This window comes from Rhipicephalus microplus, chromosome 6 (assembly GCF_043290135.1).
Source record: "Rhipicephalus microplus isolate Deutch F79 chromosome 6, USDA_Rmic, whole genome shotgun sequence".
Classification (NCBI taxonomy): domain Eukaryota; kingdom Metazoa; phylum Arthropoda; class Arachnida; order Ixodida; family Ixodidae; genus Rhipicephalus; species Rhipicephalus microplus.
In genome coordinates, this window is record NC_134705.1 from 99,574,509 (window position 1) to 99,595,431 (window position 20,923).

The window sequence follows — 20,923 nt, forward strand, 5'->3', positions numbered from 1 at the left end:
TAGCGTCATGCTTCCACCACAGAAATCTCATTGCATCTCTATCCTCTTCGTGTATAGAGATTTGTAGAAATGCCTTTTCAACATCTCCTACTAATGCCACCTTTTCTTTTCGGAATTTAATGGGCAGCGATAGCATGTCCTCATTCAAATTCGGTCCTGCGTCTAGGTTCTTGTTTAAAGACATGCCTTTTCGAGAATGTGATGAGGCGTCAAACACTACTCGAACCTTTATTGTGGCTCGGTCTTCTCTAATGATCGCATGACGTGGTATGTAGTAGCAAAGTGCATTTGGCTGTTCTGATGGCTCTTAGACCTCCTCTGCGACTCCTAATGCCATACACTCTGATATAGCTTTGTTGTAGTGATACAGCATGTCTTCACTTTTCTGCAGCCTTTTAGCCAGTTGCTGTAGTCTTTTTATCTCATTTTCCTTGTTGTTTTTTAAGTTTACGTCCTGTTTCCATGGTAAGCTGACTTGATAGCGACCGTTTTATTGTACAGTCTTGCGCTCGAATTCTTCGACCACTTCGTTTCCGTTGTTATCTAAACTATTTTTTGTGATCTAATTGACTCCAGGCTCCAGAACTTCTGTGGCTCTTGCTAGAATTCTGTCTCCACAGCTTCGACCTTCAGAACCATGACTGCTTGATTGTGTGTTAGTTTTGTCTTGCTTTGCTCTGACGGCCCTTGCAGTACCCATCCCAGTATAGTTTCTACAGCCATCAGTCTGTCCTCAATTCTTTGAGTTCTACCAGTAAAGAATTTCCAATAATAGTCTGACCCGATCAATAGCTCTACAGAATCTGTTGCAGTCGTCTCGGTCTTGTGATTAGCCACTTGCATCTTTAGCTGTTTCATTTTCTCGCTGAGTTTCTTAGTTGGGGTGGGTATATAACTGTGCGAGATAACGTCGACTTGTAACGCTTCAATCACTGTTGTCGTGCTTGTTTCTCACAAACCTACAGTCACTTGCACCACGTTCATTAGTTTGACCCTTTCGTCTCCTCCAAATGAACCAATCGTCATCCTTTCCTGTCACAACACCTTCGCACCCATTTCTTTCGCCAATCCCGCTTCAATAAATGAACTTTGACTTCTGCTGTCTAATAACAAACGGCAATGTCGGCCACATGTTTCTCCTTCTACGCATGCTACAGCCGTCTGCAAAAGCACAAACTTATGCTTGATATTTTCGGTTGCGTGTAGCGTAGCCGTCGTCGCTTCGGCTTGCGCTGTTGAGACCAGCTCTGCCCTTGTTTTCTGCATCACTGTTCTACACACTGACGTGGCATTTTGTCCCTTGCATGGCTTGCATTTTACTTGGGCCTTAAAAATGCGTGCTGTGTGGTTTGGTCACGTGCATCTGAAGCATTCTCTATTTTCGGTAAGCATAGCTTTCTTTTCATCCATTGGAACGCTCCTACGACAGTGTTTGGTTGCGTGGGTTTTCTGCTTGCAGAATAAGCATATTCTGTCCTCTGAGCTATAGAAGCTTGAAGTTTTGCGCATCTGTCCGCGGCTCTTTCTTGGTTTTGCAGGTATCCGCTCTTGTTCACGTTGTGTTTTCTCACAAAAAGCCGCTTGCTCTCTTAAGAATAACATAAGCCTGTCCAGCTTTTCCTCGCACGCTTTTTCCGTTGCATTGTTTTGCTCGCCTTTTTCTGAAGCTGAGCTGTTTCTCATAGCCTCTTTTGACTTGATCTGCACTGATAATTCTGGTGGAATTGTTCTTTTCAATACCGGTAACAACATCGGCGCATATCTCTCGTTTCCCACTTTTAGAGACTTGAGTACCAATATGTTAACTTGCACTATCTGTACTAGCCTATTAAAGTCATCGGTATCTTGAATAGACCTCACTTTCTCCAAACTCGATTGCGCATTCATGTGCACTTCAATAGAATGTTCTTGATTGCCGAACGTTTTTCGCAGTATTTTGATTGCATCATAATAAATTTCCTCTGCCGAGTACTAAAGTCCTTCAATAGCAGCCGCCGCTTTTCCGGTTAGTGATGCTAACAAGTAATTGAACTTCTGTCTCTTGCTCATGTTCAGTCTCAGGCAAACTGCCCACTCGTACTGAGACCAAAAGCGGTTCCACTCCAAAGCTTTACCCCCAATTTTTATCATTTCAAGCTTTGGTAGCTTAACTAGTTCCGTTGCTTCTTGTCCTGTGCTTGATGGCGTCCCCTGCCTTGTCCTATCTCTTGAATCCGATTGTGCAGGCTGTCGAAGTCTGAATTCAATTGCAGATAAGGGCGTCGTTAATTTCATGTCGTACTCTATGACGCTTTGGAATTCAGCTTCAGCATTGTCTTCTGTCAGAAACTTTTCCATTTGCTCGTTCGCGCTCTTGAGATTGTCGCTTATTGCTTTAATCTGCGCCTGCGTTGTAAGCAGCTGCTTCCGGTTAGCTCCATCATTGTTTTGCTGCTCGGCTGCGTTATACAGTCGCGTGATCTCGGAGCGAATCGCTTTCCTTTTCTTCGTTATCAATTCCTTGCTCATAATGAGGTGGTTAACAATGACTCCTTACTTGTCAATCGTTCGTCATGATGCTTGTACTGTCCACCGTGGTCTCGTCGCTCGATCCAGGTCGATCCTCTGCTCCTCCGCCGTTTTCTTATCCGCTGCTCCGTGGCAGGTTGATCTTTCTTGCCAGCGAGGAGGTAGTATCCTGGTTCACGGCACCATTATTAAGGCGATCGAGACCAGTGACTGCTTCGAACGAATACTATTTATTAGAAGAAGAGAAGTAGCACGCACTCGCTCTAGGCAGCAGTCTTCTTTATTCTTCTTCCGGCGTTTTATAATGATATTTTATAGGATCTGTAGAATTTTTTAGTCTCCTACCTGTTTGTGCAGGAGAGTGTAGAAATGTATTGTTAAGGAACTTGTTGTTGGGCTAGTTGGTACAACGCTTCTAAAATTTGATTCGAGGCATCAGGTGCGTTTGTTTCATGACTGGCTCCGCGTGGTCCACTACAGTCTTCTTCCGCAACGGCTGGCTGCTCAACGTCTTCGAGCGCTGAGGCAGCAACTGGGCGTACTCACGGAAGTGAGGTGGAAGCAGGTCCTGAACACACTCCTCAAGCTGTTTGAAAAGCAAAGAAGGGAAGAACGGAAGCGCATTGTGGTGCTACAGGACGCATACATACCGGCAGAGATCCAGATGGCGTCGGAAGGGACGGAAGTTCGGCCAATGCACATCGCATTTCTGCTCATGAACTTCTCGGACTAAACAAGGACTTGTATGCGAAGGCCAATCAAGACCGGGAAAGATGCCTACAAGATGGTATGAACTGTTTATTGAAATGTGCACCGCAGGGTCAAGATAGACCTAAAATAAAGACTTAAATAAGATCGTGTGGTTTTTCAAAGACCACAAATTAACGTTAATGCTAGCCGACAAAGAAGGTTGCTTTGTGGTCATGCCTGAGGGAGCATACAAAGAAAAGGCTTTAGCGGCTATCAAGAACTTGCGCCTGTTAAGTTGAGAGCGACTCGCATTAAGTCTAAGTTTGCTGATTTTTGCAAGAATATGAGGCTTACAATGTTAGCTAAGGGCATAAAGAACAGCAAAGGAAGTAACCTGAACGTTTTTTTCTCAGCCAGGACACACAATCCGAATGTACCTTTTCGCACTATTGTTAGTAAAGGAGGGTCTTGGCAGATTAACATATCATATTTCTTCAAAGCAAGCTAAAGAATCTCGTGGTGAATGACCCTTTTCGTACGAAGGCCTTAAGTGATGTGTGCGACTTTTCGTGGTCTCGTGATATTACAGGCAACGCCTTTTCAGTGGATGTCGTAGATCTGTATTATTCCATGGCACATGACAAGCTTCTAGCCTCTGTAAAATCTTGTATTGAAGAGAATGGCGTTGATATTATCAATGACGCAGGCGCTAGTGTAGACAATTTTTTGTGGCTTTTAGAATTTTATCTCAATGTAACTCTTATAACGTTTGACGAAAAGCCCTTTCTTTAGCGGCAGGGAATCTGCATCGATGCCTGTGTCGCGCCGGTTTTTCGCGATATTTTTTATGGATGTAGATAGGGAATTGGAGAATGACTTTAAAGGGGGGGGGGCTTACAGGTTTTTGTACGTTTACATTTTTTTGAATTCTTTCAGATTAGCAGGGTGATACATCCCCTGATTTTATTTTAAACATTATTATAAGACTAGGACATGGGCTTTTGTTTACTGTTAAGTCGCCAGAGGAAGCTTGTCTGCAGGTTTTAGACTTAAAGCATCACGTGGAACGATGAGCATTTTTGCTGGTCTTATGAACCTCGCGCATGTTGAGCAGGAGTTTGTCTATACGATTCTACCCGTTCAAAGATTGTGAAGAGGGACGTTGCGTCTCTTTGCTTAGAATCAGCCCTAAAGAGGTCGTGCCGACACAGAATGAAACTTAGTTTCCTCAATCAGGTGAGTCAATTAGAAGCTGCTTGGTTCCCTGAATCGGTAATTACGGCCATTGCTGAATCACTTCTGCATACGTTTAAACGTGGAATACGGGAAGCGATGACTGCTACCCAGCCCCTGAGGATTAGGCCACAAGTTGTGCCATATATCTATAACTTCTCGCACAACCTCAAGAAACTCGCGGCCAGGCACGTTGTTCCGATGGTGTTATCTGCACCCGAAAAAGTCGGAAGACTGTGCCGACGTGTGTGCGATAGGAAGAAGCGTGGCTGTGAGAAGAAGCATGAGAGGGCCTTTGTTAAGTGTTCCACGGGGGTAGTGTACTCCGTGCCCTTAAAATGCGGAAAAGGGAACATCGGCCAAACCGGACGGTGTATTATAGACCGATTAGGAGAACACGCCAAAAAAATTAACAAATCGAGATGACAAGTATGCGCACCTGGTTGCGCATGTCATCTCGTGTGTTTGGGACGCACGATTTTCTGAGACGAAGATTCTAAACAGAAGCGCAAGTAAAACGGCACGTGAAGTGTTAGAGGCCTTTTTCATTGAAAAAAAATAAAGATCACTATATAAGCGCCCCTTCGCTATCGTTGTTACTAAGCTAATTCAAGTTGCTCGCTCTGAGGCAATGACATTGATTAACTGTATGTATTGATAATGTATGCTGTTGGCCTTTCTTTGTGGTTTTAGTGCGTACATGTGTCCTGTATATATTCAAGCCTTCGAGCTATGAATAAATCAGTTGGAAGTGAGCCCTGTGTATGTTTGATGTTTGGGTGTGTGCGTATGTGAGTGATCGTGTCGTGTGTTCGTACTCGAATGAACATTTAGAAAGAGTGTGGAAACACTGGCTTAGACGCGCTAGGATAGAGGAGCACAATGAGTACGCGAACGCGTAGGAGCGTTACTTTCGCTTTCATGGCTGTCGTCTGCTCGATGCGCTGACAGCGGGGATCTGGAAGGATGCGAAACACCGGCACAACAGCCCCACATCTCGTGGTGATTGACGAAAAAACAATGAAAAAAAAGAACACTCACATTTCCTTAAGGCGTCTTAATAATTATCTAGAGATTGATTATTATTATCAAGCAACAAGTACACAAACTACGCAGGTAGTGTTAAATAGTTTGCGCCATGTCACATGCCACTGTTGGCAACGTCAGAGCACAATTGTCTACGTAGAGAACCAACGACACTGCATTGACGCGTACGTAGGGCCATTCATACGCGCACGTCATGCCCTCATTCTCTGGACGAGTGCCCGCAAAACGAAGGGTTGCAGTGTTCATCTTGAAGTTTGACCCGTTTCTGCGACGCGTAGCGTTGCAAATTTTGGCAGACGTGGTCTTGAACGCCCCATGTACACACTGCGCTTGTCAGCTCAGAATTGTCAAACCTGGTGAGTGACTCTCTAAAGAGAGGTTGTAGCGGCTTCTCCATTCGTACTGGTACTGCCACACAAAAACAGCAAGAATCCTATGAATACTTTGAATATTGAGCCTGAAACACGAGTGTACTTGCAACAAGTAAACCAGCCGCGATACAAGGAAGACGTTGCATATAGTCACGCGAGCAAAACCGGAGATGTCACGGCGTTCCCGTCTGAGTCAGAACAGATAGCTCCTAGTTTTTTTGATCCAGATATCATAGTTGTTCTGATATTTTATATCAGCACACTGAAGGATGCGTTGAGCCTGCTTGACCATTAATTATTTCTCCCACCACGGGTTACGCTTCCCGATTTCTATGCAACAGCCCAAAGCACTTGACTATATTTACAATGTAGTGGTAGCATCGGCAAACCTTCGTACAATGTTCATTGAGGTGGGTATGCTCTCCTTATTGGTACAAAATAAGGCAACATCATTAGAATATGCCAGTATATTCCCCTCACAAGCGCCGAATTGAAAATCTTGTATACTTTATTTTTAGTATTGGTCACACACAGAGATTCTCGGTTAAAAGCAAATAATGAAAGCGTAAGTGGGCAGCCTTGCCTTACAGATGAACGTACAATTGTTTTTCACGCTAAATCACGGTTCACAATCAACTTGGTTGAACAATTCTCGGAAGCCATCTCAACACCCTGCAATATCACAATGCCAACACCAACGTGTTCTAAAAATTTAAACAAAACGCTATGGCAACAGCTTTCGCTAGAAAAATTCGCAACATTCTAACCCTTCTGAAGTCAGCGTCACAGCCCCCCCTATTATGCTTCGTGTTACATGTATGTTCTTAATAATTGATCTTGATCTTATTTTACAGGTTTGGTTTGGGTAAACCACTGCACATGTGACTGTTTGGAAGCGCATCGCGAGAACGTTCATTAGTATTTTCTAGTTCACATTCGCCAATGTTGTCGGTATATAGCCAGATACATATTTTCTTTTTAGACGGTCTTTACTTTTCAGGATGAGAAAATTGTTTGATTTCTTGAATGAAGGTGGTAGGCTACCCTTGTTAAATGATTCAGCGAATACAATTTTGCTGAATAGCGGCTAACTCTGCCTTGAAAGTCTTTTAAAATACTGCCGTTATCCCATGTGCGCCTGGAGGTTTCCCGTTATACAGTTTGTCTATAACTACTTCTATCTCTCCCACAATTTTATCAACTGACAAACTTTCTGTATCTTGGGGATATAAAGTTAGCAAAACGCTTAGAAAGAGTTTTTCAAAAGTTGCTTCTTTGTGTATGCGATTGAAAATTACTTCGTGATAATATTCTGTATATGCATTCTTTATATATGTTCTGGTTTAGTGCTTAACTGGCCAATAATTTAAAATCATGTGATGTCTTTAGCACGCGCACACTTTTTTTAGTAGTAAGAAATCGGTGATCAGGCATGTCGTAAGCAAGTGAGCTGTCCGCACGGGCCCCTTAGAATGTAGGAACATTGATGACCTCGAGTTTGGTTTTAGTTTCTCAAATAACTTTGCCACTAAATCCGGGGTTTTCTTTGTCTTCCTTGCTGTATCCCACAAGCAACTTCTTTAAACTCTCATCTTCCACATGTTCCTCGTACCGTATTTCTGCATGCATTTCCATGGCACACGTTTTCACAGTAGATTTGATGTATTAGCGATTTTCAGACCTGTTTCTAAAACCGAGGGCGCCACGTTTGTGTAATTGTTCTTTGATGCAACTGAAAAACTTATCGACGCTAAGTAGCTTGGCATTTAACTTCCAGAGGTGCCATATAGATGCACGTTTAGAATCTTCTTTTTGGCCTAATGAGAACATGACTGGTGACTGATCGCTGAATGATACTTATTCAATAGCACAACTTCACAGACATTTGCCAGCTCTAATACCACGTAAGCTCTGTCTAACCTTGCATGGCTAGATCCTTCAAAGTGGCGATAATGACGGTTCAATCAGCCTTAGCTGACAAAGCAACATCCTTCAGGGAACACTAATTATTAATCTGTTTTGGTAATCAGCGCTGTCACATTTTCTATCTAAGCAGCTAGATCGATCATGTGCACGGATTACACAGTTAAAATCTACAAGGACAACCAGTAGCCTATTAGTGTCAAACGAAGGGGACATTTCTTGGACAAAGGATAAGTGATCACGAGGGTCTCTTGTTGCGTACAAGTAGATTATTTTGATCTTTGCCTTCTGATAGATGAAATCGCACAGAACAAACCTTCCATGATAAGAACGAACCACTGTTAACATGACAGCGTTAAACAGCCTGTTTCGCAGAAATTCCGGTGTCGGCGTCGGTGTCGGCGTTGTTGTCGGCGTGGGGGTTGCCGGCTCTGAGCGAAAAATCATCAAGATATACCTGACCGATTAACCGAGAATGATGCAAATAAAATAAGTAAATGATGAAAAATGCTGGAATAGTGTGGGGACTGAACCAGGGTTGTTGGGGTCCGAGCCAGGACCAAAATCGGGTCGTTTGCGTGGCAAGCAGATGTTTGACCAAATCATCATGCCTCTGCTTGCAAAAACACTGAAAAGAACTTTCTCAGCTTAAAAATGCAGTGAAGGTAGCTTTCATGGTTCACAAACGCACGTATCTTAAATATATTCTTCACAATAAAACATGAAATATTGCAGCAATACTGCGTGGTCAAGCTTCCTTCACTGCATTCTTAAGCACAGGAAGTTCTTTTCTTGTTTTTGTGCGTCTGTTCATTGCCAACGGGGTAAGAATATGGGAATATCATGACGGCTCCGTGGCTTAAAGCCAGTACTCCACTACAAGAAGTACACATGTTGCTGTACCTCTTGCCTTAGGGCCACGAAGTGGGTGCATAGCCAATCCGAAAAGGTTTCATGCAGTAATTGTTTGAAGTACACTCTACAAACAGGATGCTGCTATCGCGTTCAACTCCTAAAGACGAAGCATTACAGTACTCTACTCTTTCCTCAACAATTTCTAATTATTTCTCAGTAATTATTGCACACCCCGCGGAAGTACCTTCCGCAAGGCTAACACACACAATATGTTGCGTGCTGAAAGAAGCGAAATTTTGTTGGGTTGCACTCTGACTTTCAACATTTGTCTCTTGGCCAACAAGCATGTCCTATACTCGGCGACAGCTTTTCTTGACATCGGAGCAAAGGCTACAGAGCTACATCGGAGCAAAGGCTACAGAGTTACTACGCAAGTAGTCCGGCAGCTTGCAGCCGATTTCGGTTCCACTTTTGGTTTTCGCTTGCTCGCTGCGCTAGCGTGTTTATTATAGCAAAGTGTATGCATGCAAAATGGGAACGTCACAGTTAAACTTTGATGAGAGTGCATACATGCAGCTAGTTACTGTGCTGTTTATATACAGGTACATATAAAATTTTCCGTTGTTCAGAACGTTTTTCTAGCATTATTCAGCCTTCATAACAGTGAAGTTTAGGTTCCGTGTTCAGCCCAGTATATACGGGTACGCGCCACACGTGATCGAATGTTAACGTTTACGGTATTGAGTCCTGGTACGGGCGAAATGGAAGGCCGGTTGCGGCACAATCCGGCCACGGGCCTGTCTTGTTTCAGTTTTGCTGTATTCGGTTTACGCCCTCAAAGGCTGTCAGCAATCATCGGAGCAGACCGCGCCTCAGTGTTCGAGAAGCCTCACAATTGTTGTAGATCGTTATTAAGATTGCGCGCAAGACGCGAACAGTGAAGCTTATTTCAGAGCTTGCGTGGCCACCAGTGATAAGGCTGAAAATTTCGATGCGTGATGCACAAAAGACGGCGCGTCCCAACGATGAGCAGCTTTTTCACGGCTGATGCTGCGCTCGCCGCTGCAAGAGCAAGCAGCAGACACAGCCGGCGTGCGGAAAACGTGTTGCCGTCCAAGAAATAAAAAAGAAAAAAAAACTAAGGTGCACGATCACTTCTTTTCCATGAACAGCGTCCCATACTTGTTCTATCCTTATAATGAAGAAAGTTTTATTTATTCAGGCCAAGTAGGTACTATATAAAATAGGTATTATTTCCTGGCGCGCGCGCATGCAGACGGTTCGGCTCTATAGCTTCCACAGTGCTGTCAAGAAAAGCTGTCGCCGAGTATATTCTTTTTCTTCAATGAGACGCCTGACCAGACACTGTTTACGCCTTATAGACCATCCACGCACTTTAGGCGTGCCTTTAAGTGAATGATTAGGAGTGGGGTGAAGTATTCGTCCGTCCATTCGTTCTTGCTTCCGACCATCCGTACGTGCGTCTGTTTGTGCGTCCGTCCCTGCGTCCATCACTGCGTTGAGACACTGAAAGCTAGGCGCATCGCTCCCAAATTTGGTAGACTTGCCAACGTCACCACCGTTGCAAGTGTCAACGTCTCTCCAACATCCCCCTTTGATCTTGCCTCAATGATCAGGCAAATCGTACGCGAAGAACTTGGACGACGTGATGCTGTCAACCCGCCGAGAGCACCTGCTATCAACACCTCCCCGCCATACGATGCAATGTGTGCTGCCGTTGATGCCACGCTATATGATGTGCCCCAATCAAGAGCACCAGAGCACCCAACCGACAATTTACATCATCGCCGTGGTTTCCCGAACGCCTCTCGCCAACCACCTACATTGGTGTCTTCGTGGAACGATCATGAACACATGGCGCCTCGTGGAAGGTTTGGCGACGTGCGTGAGGCCCCTCTGTGCTATAACTGCGGTTTCCGTGGACATGTGGGTCGATTCTCTGGTCAAAGGCGTCGCCCTCAGCAACGCTGCTACGAGGGACCATCAGCTTCTTCTCGACAAAACGGCTGGCGCGGTGGTATGCGTTCCATGCGGGACGCGTACGTTGGGGACGGCTTCCAGCAAACGACCCACAGTGATACGCATGTAGGACGCAATTTCCACCGGAATTTACGCAACGACTCGCCTTCCTCCGTGCGAAGCTTGACGCCCCCCCCCCCCCTTGACGCCGGTTCCGTTCTCCATCTCCTGGTCGACGCGTCACCTCCCCGCCTCCGGGAAACTAGGTGGAGCAGCCAATGGAGGTGAGGTCACCGAACATTTGTCACTACATCCGCCTATGCCTCCACCCGTTTTTATGACGCAAAATAAGGTCCCCGTGCTTGATGGACTTCCTACGATGGCTTTGATAAATGCTGGAGCAGCTGTTTCAGTGATGAGTCTTAACTTCAAATTGCGGCTGGGACATAAAGTGATGTTTCGCTGGGACAGTTGTGCATCATTTCGTGCAGTGAGCGGGGAGACATTGTGCCCGATCGGTGTGTGTGTTGTTAGTGTCACTTTGGATGACAAGGTCTTCGAGGCTGAATTCGCCGTCCTGTCCAGACCCACCCATGACATCATCTTGGGCATCGATTTTCTACGCGAGTGCGGGGCTACTGTAGATTGCGGTGCTGGCGAGATTATGCTATCGGCATTTACTGAAGATCTTAGGTGCTGTCAAGGATCTATCACCGTCATTGAAGATGTTGTCTTGCCGCCCAACTCGATGAAGACCGTACGCGTTGACGCCTCTGCCTCGGACGCCGGAAAGTTTGATGTTCTTGTGGAGCCCATTCCTCTCAATTGCGCCAAGAAAAATGTGCTCATTTCACATTGTGTTCTGTCGATCAGTGATAGGCGATCGGCCTTATGGGTGTCGAATTATTCAAATGAACACGTTATGCTACCCTGCGGAATGCGACTCGCCCGCTTCGAACAAAATGCGACCAGTTTTGTTGCATCTCTAAGTGACGAGAGAGTAGATCCTACTCGTGCAACGTATCATACAGAAGCCAACTTTCTGAGTATGGTAAACAAGTCGCTATCATCAGAAAAACGTCAAGCGTTGGTCGAAGTCCTTGCGAAGCACGCTACTATATTTGACTTTGCGCAGAAAGAAGAGCAAATAAGTGTACCCGAGTGGCGTACTCGCCATGGGATTAACACAGTATCCGCTCACCCTATCCGGCAGAAATCATACCATGTCTCATCTGCGAAGCGCAAGGTCATTACTCAACGGGTAGAAGAGATGTTAAAGAAAAGGGTCATCCAAGAGTCGTGTAGCCCTTGGGCTGCCCCTGTGATTCTTGTCTGAAAGAAGGATGGTACATGGCAATTCCGCGTGGATTACAGACGGCTCAACTCTGTTACTAAAAAGGATGTCTACCCGCTTTCCAGGATTGATGATGTCATCGATTGTTTACATTCGGCATCGTACTTCTCCTCCGTGGATTTGAGATCTGGTTATTGACAAATACCCATGCACCCGAATGACAAAGAGAAAACGGCCTTCATAACCCCAGATGGTCTATTTGAATTAAATGTAATGCCGTTTGGCCTATGGAACACTCCAGCCACGTTGAGCGCTTCATGGACTCTGTGTTACGTGGACTAATGTGGGAAGTTTGTCTTTGCTACCTGGATGACATTAAAATTTTTGGCCGTACATTCGATTAACACAACCATCATCTAGACATTGTTCTCACCTGCCTTGAGAGAGCTAAGCTCACCCTGAACTCTAAAAAGTGTCACTTTGGCAGCCGTGAGACTCTCGTTCTCGGTCACCTGGTGGACAAGCATGGCGTTCGACCTGACCCCCAGAAAGTCGCAGCAGTCAGCAGCTTCAAACAACCTCAGTCGGTACGAGAGTAGCGAAGCTTTTTGGGCCTATGCTCGTACTTCTGTCGCTTCGTGCCCAGGTTCGCCGACCTCGCTTACCCTGTGACGTCCCTACTCAACAAAAACGCACCTTTTCGGTGGTCAGCGGAATGCGAGTCGTCTTTTTGGCAACTCAAGTTTGCTCTTACGTCAGCGCCCGTACTTCGACACTATGACCCATCTGCTGCCACAGAAGTTCATACCGACGCCAGTGGTGTAGGTATTGGCGCCATCTTGGTCCAACACCATGGAGCTGCTGAACACGTCGTTGCCTATGCCAGTCGCTGTTTAAGTAAACCGGAGCGAAACTATACTGTCACAGAGCAGGAATGTCTCGTGGTCATATTCGCCGTGCACAAGTTTCGTCCTTATATCTATGGACGCCGATTCTCGATTGTCACGGACCACCATTCTTTATGTTGGCTCACAGCACTACGGGACCCATCTGGTCGTCTTGCTCGTTGGGTGTTACGATTGCAAGAACACGACTTTGAAGTCTGCTACAAGAGCGGTCATCGTCATGCCGACGCCGATTGCCTTTCACGACTCCCCCTTCCGACAACCGAGTGTGACGCTGACAACTTTGATGAATATTTGGCTGCAGTGACGCATCCGTCCATGCGTCCTTCCATGCATCTGTCTGTGTGGCCATTCACCCATCTATTCAACACTCCAAGTGTCACCATCTTGCATCTTTTGATCATATATTCCCCATTAGGGAGCCTACATGAACCGCCGTTTTTAAGGTGATGTCAGCCTTTGACCCACTACATGCCCCCAACGCACCGCCGCCCGCCAAAACACAATGTTGCCAGACAGCAACGCCGTGCTGTCGCCCCATCTTGGTGCCCGCACTGCGTCTACGCCCGGTTGCGTTTAGTTCTCAATAATACGGCGTCGAACGTTGCGGTAGCGTGTTAAACGTTGCCGGTGAAGCCTTAGAATGCCTGGATGCTGCGTACCGCTCTGCACTAACCACAACAGAAAGGGGGTGCGAATGTTCCACTTCCCAGCGAGCCCTGGCCGACGACAACTATGCCTGGCTCAAGTGAAGCGAGACGGCTGGGAGCCCACCAGTGCCTCTCGTATTTGCTCTGTGAGTACTGCGTATTTCGTTCACTGTTTTTTCCTGCGGCACACGTATATGTGTTTCGCGGTGTTCACGAATGAGTAGAGATAAGCGAAGTTGTCGTTGCTGCGTCCACGCATTGCGAGTAGCAAGCCCACAAACGGGACGCGTCCGCGCATTCGTACGGTGACGCGCTCGCTAGTCTGAGCTGTTGCAACGCTTGCGTTCGTGTCAGAGTAACCTCAGTATTATGTCGCAAGTGTTTGTGTGTGGGCTGCGAATTTCTTCGTGCGCTCACTATGAAGACTGGGTCGCTTACACGACCCTGAAAACCGCCGCTGTCACTCGGTCGGCTCCTTTTTGTTGCGCCGTACTTCGCGTAGCTGGAGGGAGTGGCGGCTGGCTCCAAAATGGTGGCGCACAGAAAACTATGCTGAATTTGGTGAAAGCTGACAACAGCGTGCCCCGTTGCCCGCTGGTTTTGGCTGAGTTTCTTGAAGGCACTAATTAAGATGCCTTCACTCTAAAAACGGCCGCTCATGTAGGCTCCCTATTCCCCATATATGGGCACCGCCATCCAGCGGACATTCCAAGAACTAAACGAGAGGTGGCACACGCCCACTTTCTTACGGCTTGCGCTTCGGGTCTACTTCCCACCTTTAACCCCCTCGAGTTCATGGTATACACTAGTTCGCTGTATCCATGGCACTGCGGCCCAACGCTCGCTAAACCTTTCTAAAACCAAGGAGGTTGTTGGGCTCGAACTTCGTGCGTTCCCCGAATACCTTATGTTACCCACCTCGCGGCCAGTGACCCCTCGCCAACAAGGAAGCAGGGCCACCGGAAAGCGGGACGATGACTGTCTGCTGGCCACAAAAGACGCGACAACTCCCGTGCCCCAAGGGGTGCAATTATGGCGTCTTACAGGGGACCAAGCCAGGCTGAAGGTGGCCGGTACACGTGGAAGGTACACGTCCGCGTCCGCCGGACAACCAGAATCAGCGGTGGCGACAGCATTGGCGCACGGGCTAATTGTATTGATGGCCTTTCAGCCCGGCATCGCGGGAACTTACTCGGAGCCGATTTTCCACGACCTGGCAACGCCCGTCGTTGATCATTCCGGGAACCGGTGTGAAAGAAACCTGAGCGACGGCGGAGAACCGATGAGTGGACAAGAGGCGGTGGGTCTTCGAGGTTGTGGCGAAGAGAGACACATCCGTGCGTTCCGATTGGACTGTAAGAGTGGTGCGTTACGATTGGGCTGTAAGAACGGTTGAATGGGGAGACAGGGGATAAAACCAGGGGTGCAGGGACAGTTAGGGGAGAAATGAAACGAATAAACGTCTCTATATCCAGATGATGTCGGAGCGGTCGATTCCTCAAGGTGCCAGCAGATGAGAAGTTCTCGTCTTCGGCTTCCTTGGCGGCAGCAGCAAATGTCGCGCAACAAGCGAGAGGCGAGTGGAAAGAACCAAACGGAACGTAACTGGCGCAGTCGAGCAGGATCTGCATGGCTGAACTGAGGAGGACAGCGGGGAGCGACATCGGCCGAGACTGACGACTACCACCTTCAACTGACGACCACGCTTCGGGATCAACGAAGCAAGGCTAGTCCACCGGATTCCGAGGAGGAAGAGCGCACCGCAAGGCTACTTTCGGCGGGTACCTCTTGATTTTCTGTTGGGCGCAGGCGATGACAAAGCATTACAACTTGCGAGACAGGGAAAGGGACAACTGGGAAAAAAACGGGGACGGGGCAGGAAACTTGCAGGCGTTGGGAGTCGCCGACAGCGGCACGGGGGGTCATGGTAGCGGCACGTCAGATACGGCGTCGGAACAGCAGCTCGCGCTCCTCCAGCTTCAAATTAAAATTGATGAGGCGGAAATGGAGAAGCAGCGTTTGATGCGGGAAAGCCAGCGGCTACGAGCCCATGATGGGGCAGAGTCCAACGAGAGCGATGACAGCGTAGTGCTTGGCCGAAGGTCAGAGGAAGACAGCCGACTGAAATTCGCAAAAGGGTGTACTGGCACCAATGCCGAACCAAGAGGCGCTTGCGCCAATGTGGTTCGAGGATGTTGAGGCAACGCTCGAGTCGTATGAAGTTCCGAGCGAATGGTGGGCCGGGCTAGTTTTGCCACAGTTGAGTGAAAGGGCGCGCGGGCTGCTGTGCAGGCTTACAGCAGAGGAGCGCAAAGCTTATGTTAAGCTTAAGTCAAGCATTTTGTAGGGTCTCAGCCTTTCGGCGGCAGAGCACAAGAGGCTGTTTGTGGGATCTAAAGAGGGAGAAAGGGAGTCCTGGGATCAGTTTGCTGTGCGCCTTGATAATTATTTCGACTATTATGCCCAGAGTTCAAAAGTAGGCACGTTCAAGGAACTCAAGCAGCTAGTGGTCGCGGATCGCTTGAAAGATTGTTTGAGCCCGGAAGCGAGAGCGCAAGTCATTTGTAATCAACAGGAGTCCTTTTTGCTGCCCAGTAGCGTGGCTAGCCTCGCAGAGAGATTCGAGGAGAGCGAAAAGTGCAAGGCAGCACAAAAGAAGGCAAATGTAGAGGAGTGGCAAAAGAAAGCTAAAACAGCGGTAGATACACCCACGGACGGAAAAGGGAAAAGGCGATGTTTTGAATGTAAGGGGGCCGCCCACATTGCCTGGAATTGCCCCAATAAGGGCTCAGGTGCAAGGCTAGGCCAGCAAGACCACAAAACGGTTCAGTGGTCGCGAGGGTGACGGCTTCTGCATTCGGGTCAGAAATAGCAATGACAGACAGGTTGTGGCAGCGTAAAGAGCAGAAGCAACCCTCACTGGAAACTGCAAAGCTTAAGAGCTCAGGTCAATCATTAAACGCCGTGGTAGACTCAGGAGTGGAGGGGAGCGTCATCAGAAAGGCAGTGGTACCTCAGTACGGTGGTACGGGTTCGCAGATAAAGTTGACGGGAGCGTTCGGGCAACAGGTAACCGCTGAGTTGGCTTACGTGCCGCTCATAGCTACTGAAAGAAGTCCTTACGTAATGTCCGAGGTGGTGCAGTCGGCCGTGCTTTGTGCAATCACAGATAAGCTGCTAGACGGCACCGACGCGCTGATCACGCCCAGCGATTACGCACAGCTTCTCGAGGAAAGGGTTAAATGTGGCATAGCGTCAGAGAAGTGTTCAGCAGTCGAGGAGACCAAAGCTACAGTAGAGCTGTCAGATGAGGCATGCGAGGAGCAACGGGCGATGGCAGGCGTCATAACCGCGGAGAGCAACAGCGAAGGTTCCGAGCCAGTCAAAAGCAAACGACAGGAGTTTCGTGAGGCTCAGGAAGCAGACCCCGCTTTGCGAGATTCTTGAGCGCTGGCAAAAGCCGGAACGCATGGCATGCTAATTCAAGATGAGCTATTGTATCATCAGGAACACCTCGCGGGTCGCATCTGCAAACAGTTAGTGCTACCATCGCACAGGCACAAAGAAGTGCTGAAAATGGCTCACGATTCACCATGGGCAGGTTAATGAGGAGAGCGGAAAACACTACAACGAGTGAAAAGCTCATTTTACTGGCCGCAGATGTCACGAGATGTAAAGGAGTACTGTAGGTCGTGCCATGGATGCCAGGTGATATTGCCGACGAGGCAAATAGATAGGGTTCTGATAAAGCCCCTGGCCAGGCCCAGCGCGCCGTTTTAGACAGTAAACATGGACTGCATCGGTCCTATTGTACCTCCTTCGGCTAGAGGTCACCGCTATGCTCTTTGTGTCGTAGACTTACGTACCAGATGACCAGAGGTGGTATGCCTCCGTTCCCTAACGGAAAAGGCTACATGTGACGCGTTACTGCAGATATTTTCTCAACACGGGGTGCCAGAGACAATTTGCTCAGATCAGGGCACCAACTTTACGTCGAGGTTGACACAGGAGATGTTGCAAAGACTTGCGGCAACTCCGAGATTTTCCGCGCCCGATCACCCGCAAAGCAACGGCTTAGTCGAGCGCTGGAACGGCACGTTCAAAAGAATGCTTTCTCACATAGTCAGCGAACGTGGACGCGAGTGGGATAGGATGATTCCGTTTTTGTTATGGGCATATCATGAGGTCCCACATGCGACTATAGAGCGGTCACCGTTTGAGCTTATGTACGGGCGGGTGCCGAACGGGCCCCTATTCATTCTCAAAAGTACTTGGTCAGGAGACTGGAGAGTGCCGGAATCATAGGGTATGCCAGCAGCGGAATATCTTGTGAGGCTCCGAAGTAGTTTGGAAGAAGCTAGCGAAGGAGCCGCCCGACAGAGTGAAGTCACTCAGAAGGAGTACGTAGGACGCTATAATTTGAGGGCCACAGACAAACAGTTTGTCACAGGGGACCAAGTTCTATGGCTGGAGAAGGGAGGAGAGGGGAAGCTAGTGGCGACGTGGAAGGGACCGATCACAGTGGTCGAAAAAGTGCGACCGTACAGTTATTTAGTCGAGCTCGAGGAAGGTTCACGCAGAACCATTCACGCTAACAAGCTTCGCACATATCACGCCCCAGTAACTGCAGTAGGAGTGATATTCGAAGGCGATCAGGAATTTGGAGAGGTTCCGGTCCCACCATGTGGGCTAGAGGCGCAGGCGACGCTGCAGCTTGATGAGGTAGCACACCTGGAGCCCACACAGCGAGAACAGCTGCGAGACTTAATCGCGAGCAGCTGAGGGTATTCACAAACAAAGCCGGCACCTGCAAAGTGGGAATCCATAAAATACGAATCAAAGCAGGAGAGCAACCGAGGCGCGCATACCCATACAGAGTGCCGGTGGCGCTGGTGAACGAAGTAGAGAGGCAGGTAAATGAGCTCCAGCAGTGGGGATTGATATACCCGGCTGAAAGTCCGCACGCGTATCCACTGGTCTGCTTATCAAAAAAGGACGGTGGCATCCGCATCTGTTGCGATTACAGGAGACCCAACGAAATAACACAGACAGACGCATTTCCCGCGAGCGTGGCGACTGATCGGTTATACCAAGTAGTGAAGGCTAAGCACAAACTCTGCTAGACATGTTCTGGGGTTACTGGCAAATACCTCTCGACGAGGATGCGCAGGTTTGTATTGCTTTTGCCACTCCCTCAGGCCAGTACGCATGGAGAGTGATGCCATTTGGGTTAAAGAATGCCGCCAGTACCTATCAGATGGTCATCCATAGTGTACTGGCTCCACATAGACATTATGCTAGTGCTCACATTGACGACGTAGCGATATACTCTGAGAACTGGAACGAGCACCTGGAACATTTAGACAAGGTGCTTGTGTCCCTAGCGAAGGCCGGGTTGACGCTCAACGCCAGTGAATGTCGGTTTGCACAACAAGAAGTCAAATTCTTGGGGCATATTGTGGGATCAGGCAAGCACGAGGCCGATCCAGAAAAGGTCAGGGTGATAAAGGAGATCCCCGCTCCCGAAACAAAGCGACAGCTTCGTAGTTTCTTAGGACTAGCCAACTATTATAGGGACCACGTGCCCGAGTACTCCAAAATCGTTATGCCTCTGAATAACCTAACTGGCCGACGTATTCCGCAGAAATTACCTTGGAATACAGAGGCACAGCAAGCTTTTGACAAGGTGAAAAACTGTCTAGTGCAGGCGTCGGCATTGCAGGCACCAGATCCGAGGAAAGAATTTATCCTCACCACAGATGCATCCGATTGCGCCGTTGGTACGTGCCTGGCACAGCAGGATCTGGGGGGCAAGGAGCGCCTTATCGCTTTTCTGAGCAAGAAGCTTAGCCCGGCTCAAACCCAATGGGCCACAATAGAAAAGGAAGCTTATGCAATCTTTTGGGCACTGGGGAAGTTGGATTTTTGGCTGTTTGGCGCTAAAATCAAGGTGATTACCGATCATAACTCATTAAAATTTCTAACTCTAACCACTCCGCAGAGCGCTAGGCTGACACGCTGGGCGTTGGCACTACAGAAGTAGAACCTGGAAATTGAACACAAAAAGGGGTGTCTAAACGCTAATGCCGACGCAATGTCGCGGTTAGTGACTCCTAACAATGACGCATAAAAGGAACGGTGAGCTAAGGGGGGTGTATGCTTTGTTACCGCGTGCGCGCGACGGAGTCAACGAGGTACGAGTGACAGTTGGTGCCTCATGTGTCGAGCCAGTGAACATGTGTGCATATGCGGTTGTGTTTGTGTCGCATGTCATAGATACAGTGCAACACAGTTGGAGGGGAGGTGTTGGGCTCGAACTTCGTGCGTTCCCCGAATACTTTATGTTACCCATCCCGCGGCCGGCGACCCCTCGCTAACTAGAAAGCAGGGCCACCGGAATGCGGGACGATGACTGTCTGCTGGCCACAAAGGACGCGACAACTCCCGTGCCTCAAGGGGTGCCATTATGGCGCTTCACAGGAGACCAAGCCAGGCTGCAGGTGGTCGGTACACGTGGAAGGTACACGTCCGCGTCCACCGGACAATCAGAATCAGCGGAGGCGACGGCATTGGCGAACGGGCCAATTGATTGATGGCCTGTCAGCCCGGCATCACGGGAACTTACTCGGAGGCGCTTTTCCACGACCTGGCAACGCCCGTCGTCGATCATTCCGGGAACCGGTGTGAAAGAAACCTGGGCGACGGCGGAGAACCGATGAGTGAGCAAGAGGCGGTGGGTCTTCGAGGTTGTGGCGAGGAGAGACACATCTGTGCGTTCCGATTGGACTGTAAGAGGGGTGCATTACGATTGGACTGTAAGAGTGGTTGAATGGGAAGACAGGGGATAAAACCAGGGGTGCAGGGACAGTGAGGGGAGAAAAGAAATGAATAAACGTCTCTATATCCAGATGAGGTCGGAGCGGTCGTTTCCTCAAGGTGACAGCAGATGAAAAGTTCTCGTCTTCGGTTCCTTGGCGGCTGCAGCAAATGTCGCGCAACAAGCGAGAGGCGAGTAGAAAGAACCCAACGGAACGTAACTGAGGTTATGCCCAGTGAGTATAACGTAGCAACCTTTTCCTGCCAGATATTGCTCAATATGCATGTCAACAGGACAATTCGGTTTTACTTTCTTACGGCTTGCGCTTCGTATCTACTTCCCACCTTTAATCACCTAAAGTTCATGGTATAAACTAGTTCATTGTATTCATGGCACTGCGGCTCGACGATCGCTAAACCTTTCTAAAATTGAGGAGGTTACACCCAGCTAGTATATCGTAAATACCCTTTCTTGTCAGAAAGTGCACAACGTACATGCCAATGGCTGCCAATGGGGATCGCAGCGTGGGCGTTAACTAAAATACGAATGCTCCTGTCTCTCTTTCCCCATTAGCAGCCATTTGAATGTACATTGAGAACTATTTTTTTATTGTTCAACAACGCTCAGATTAAATCTCTCACTAGCACCAC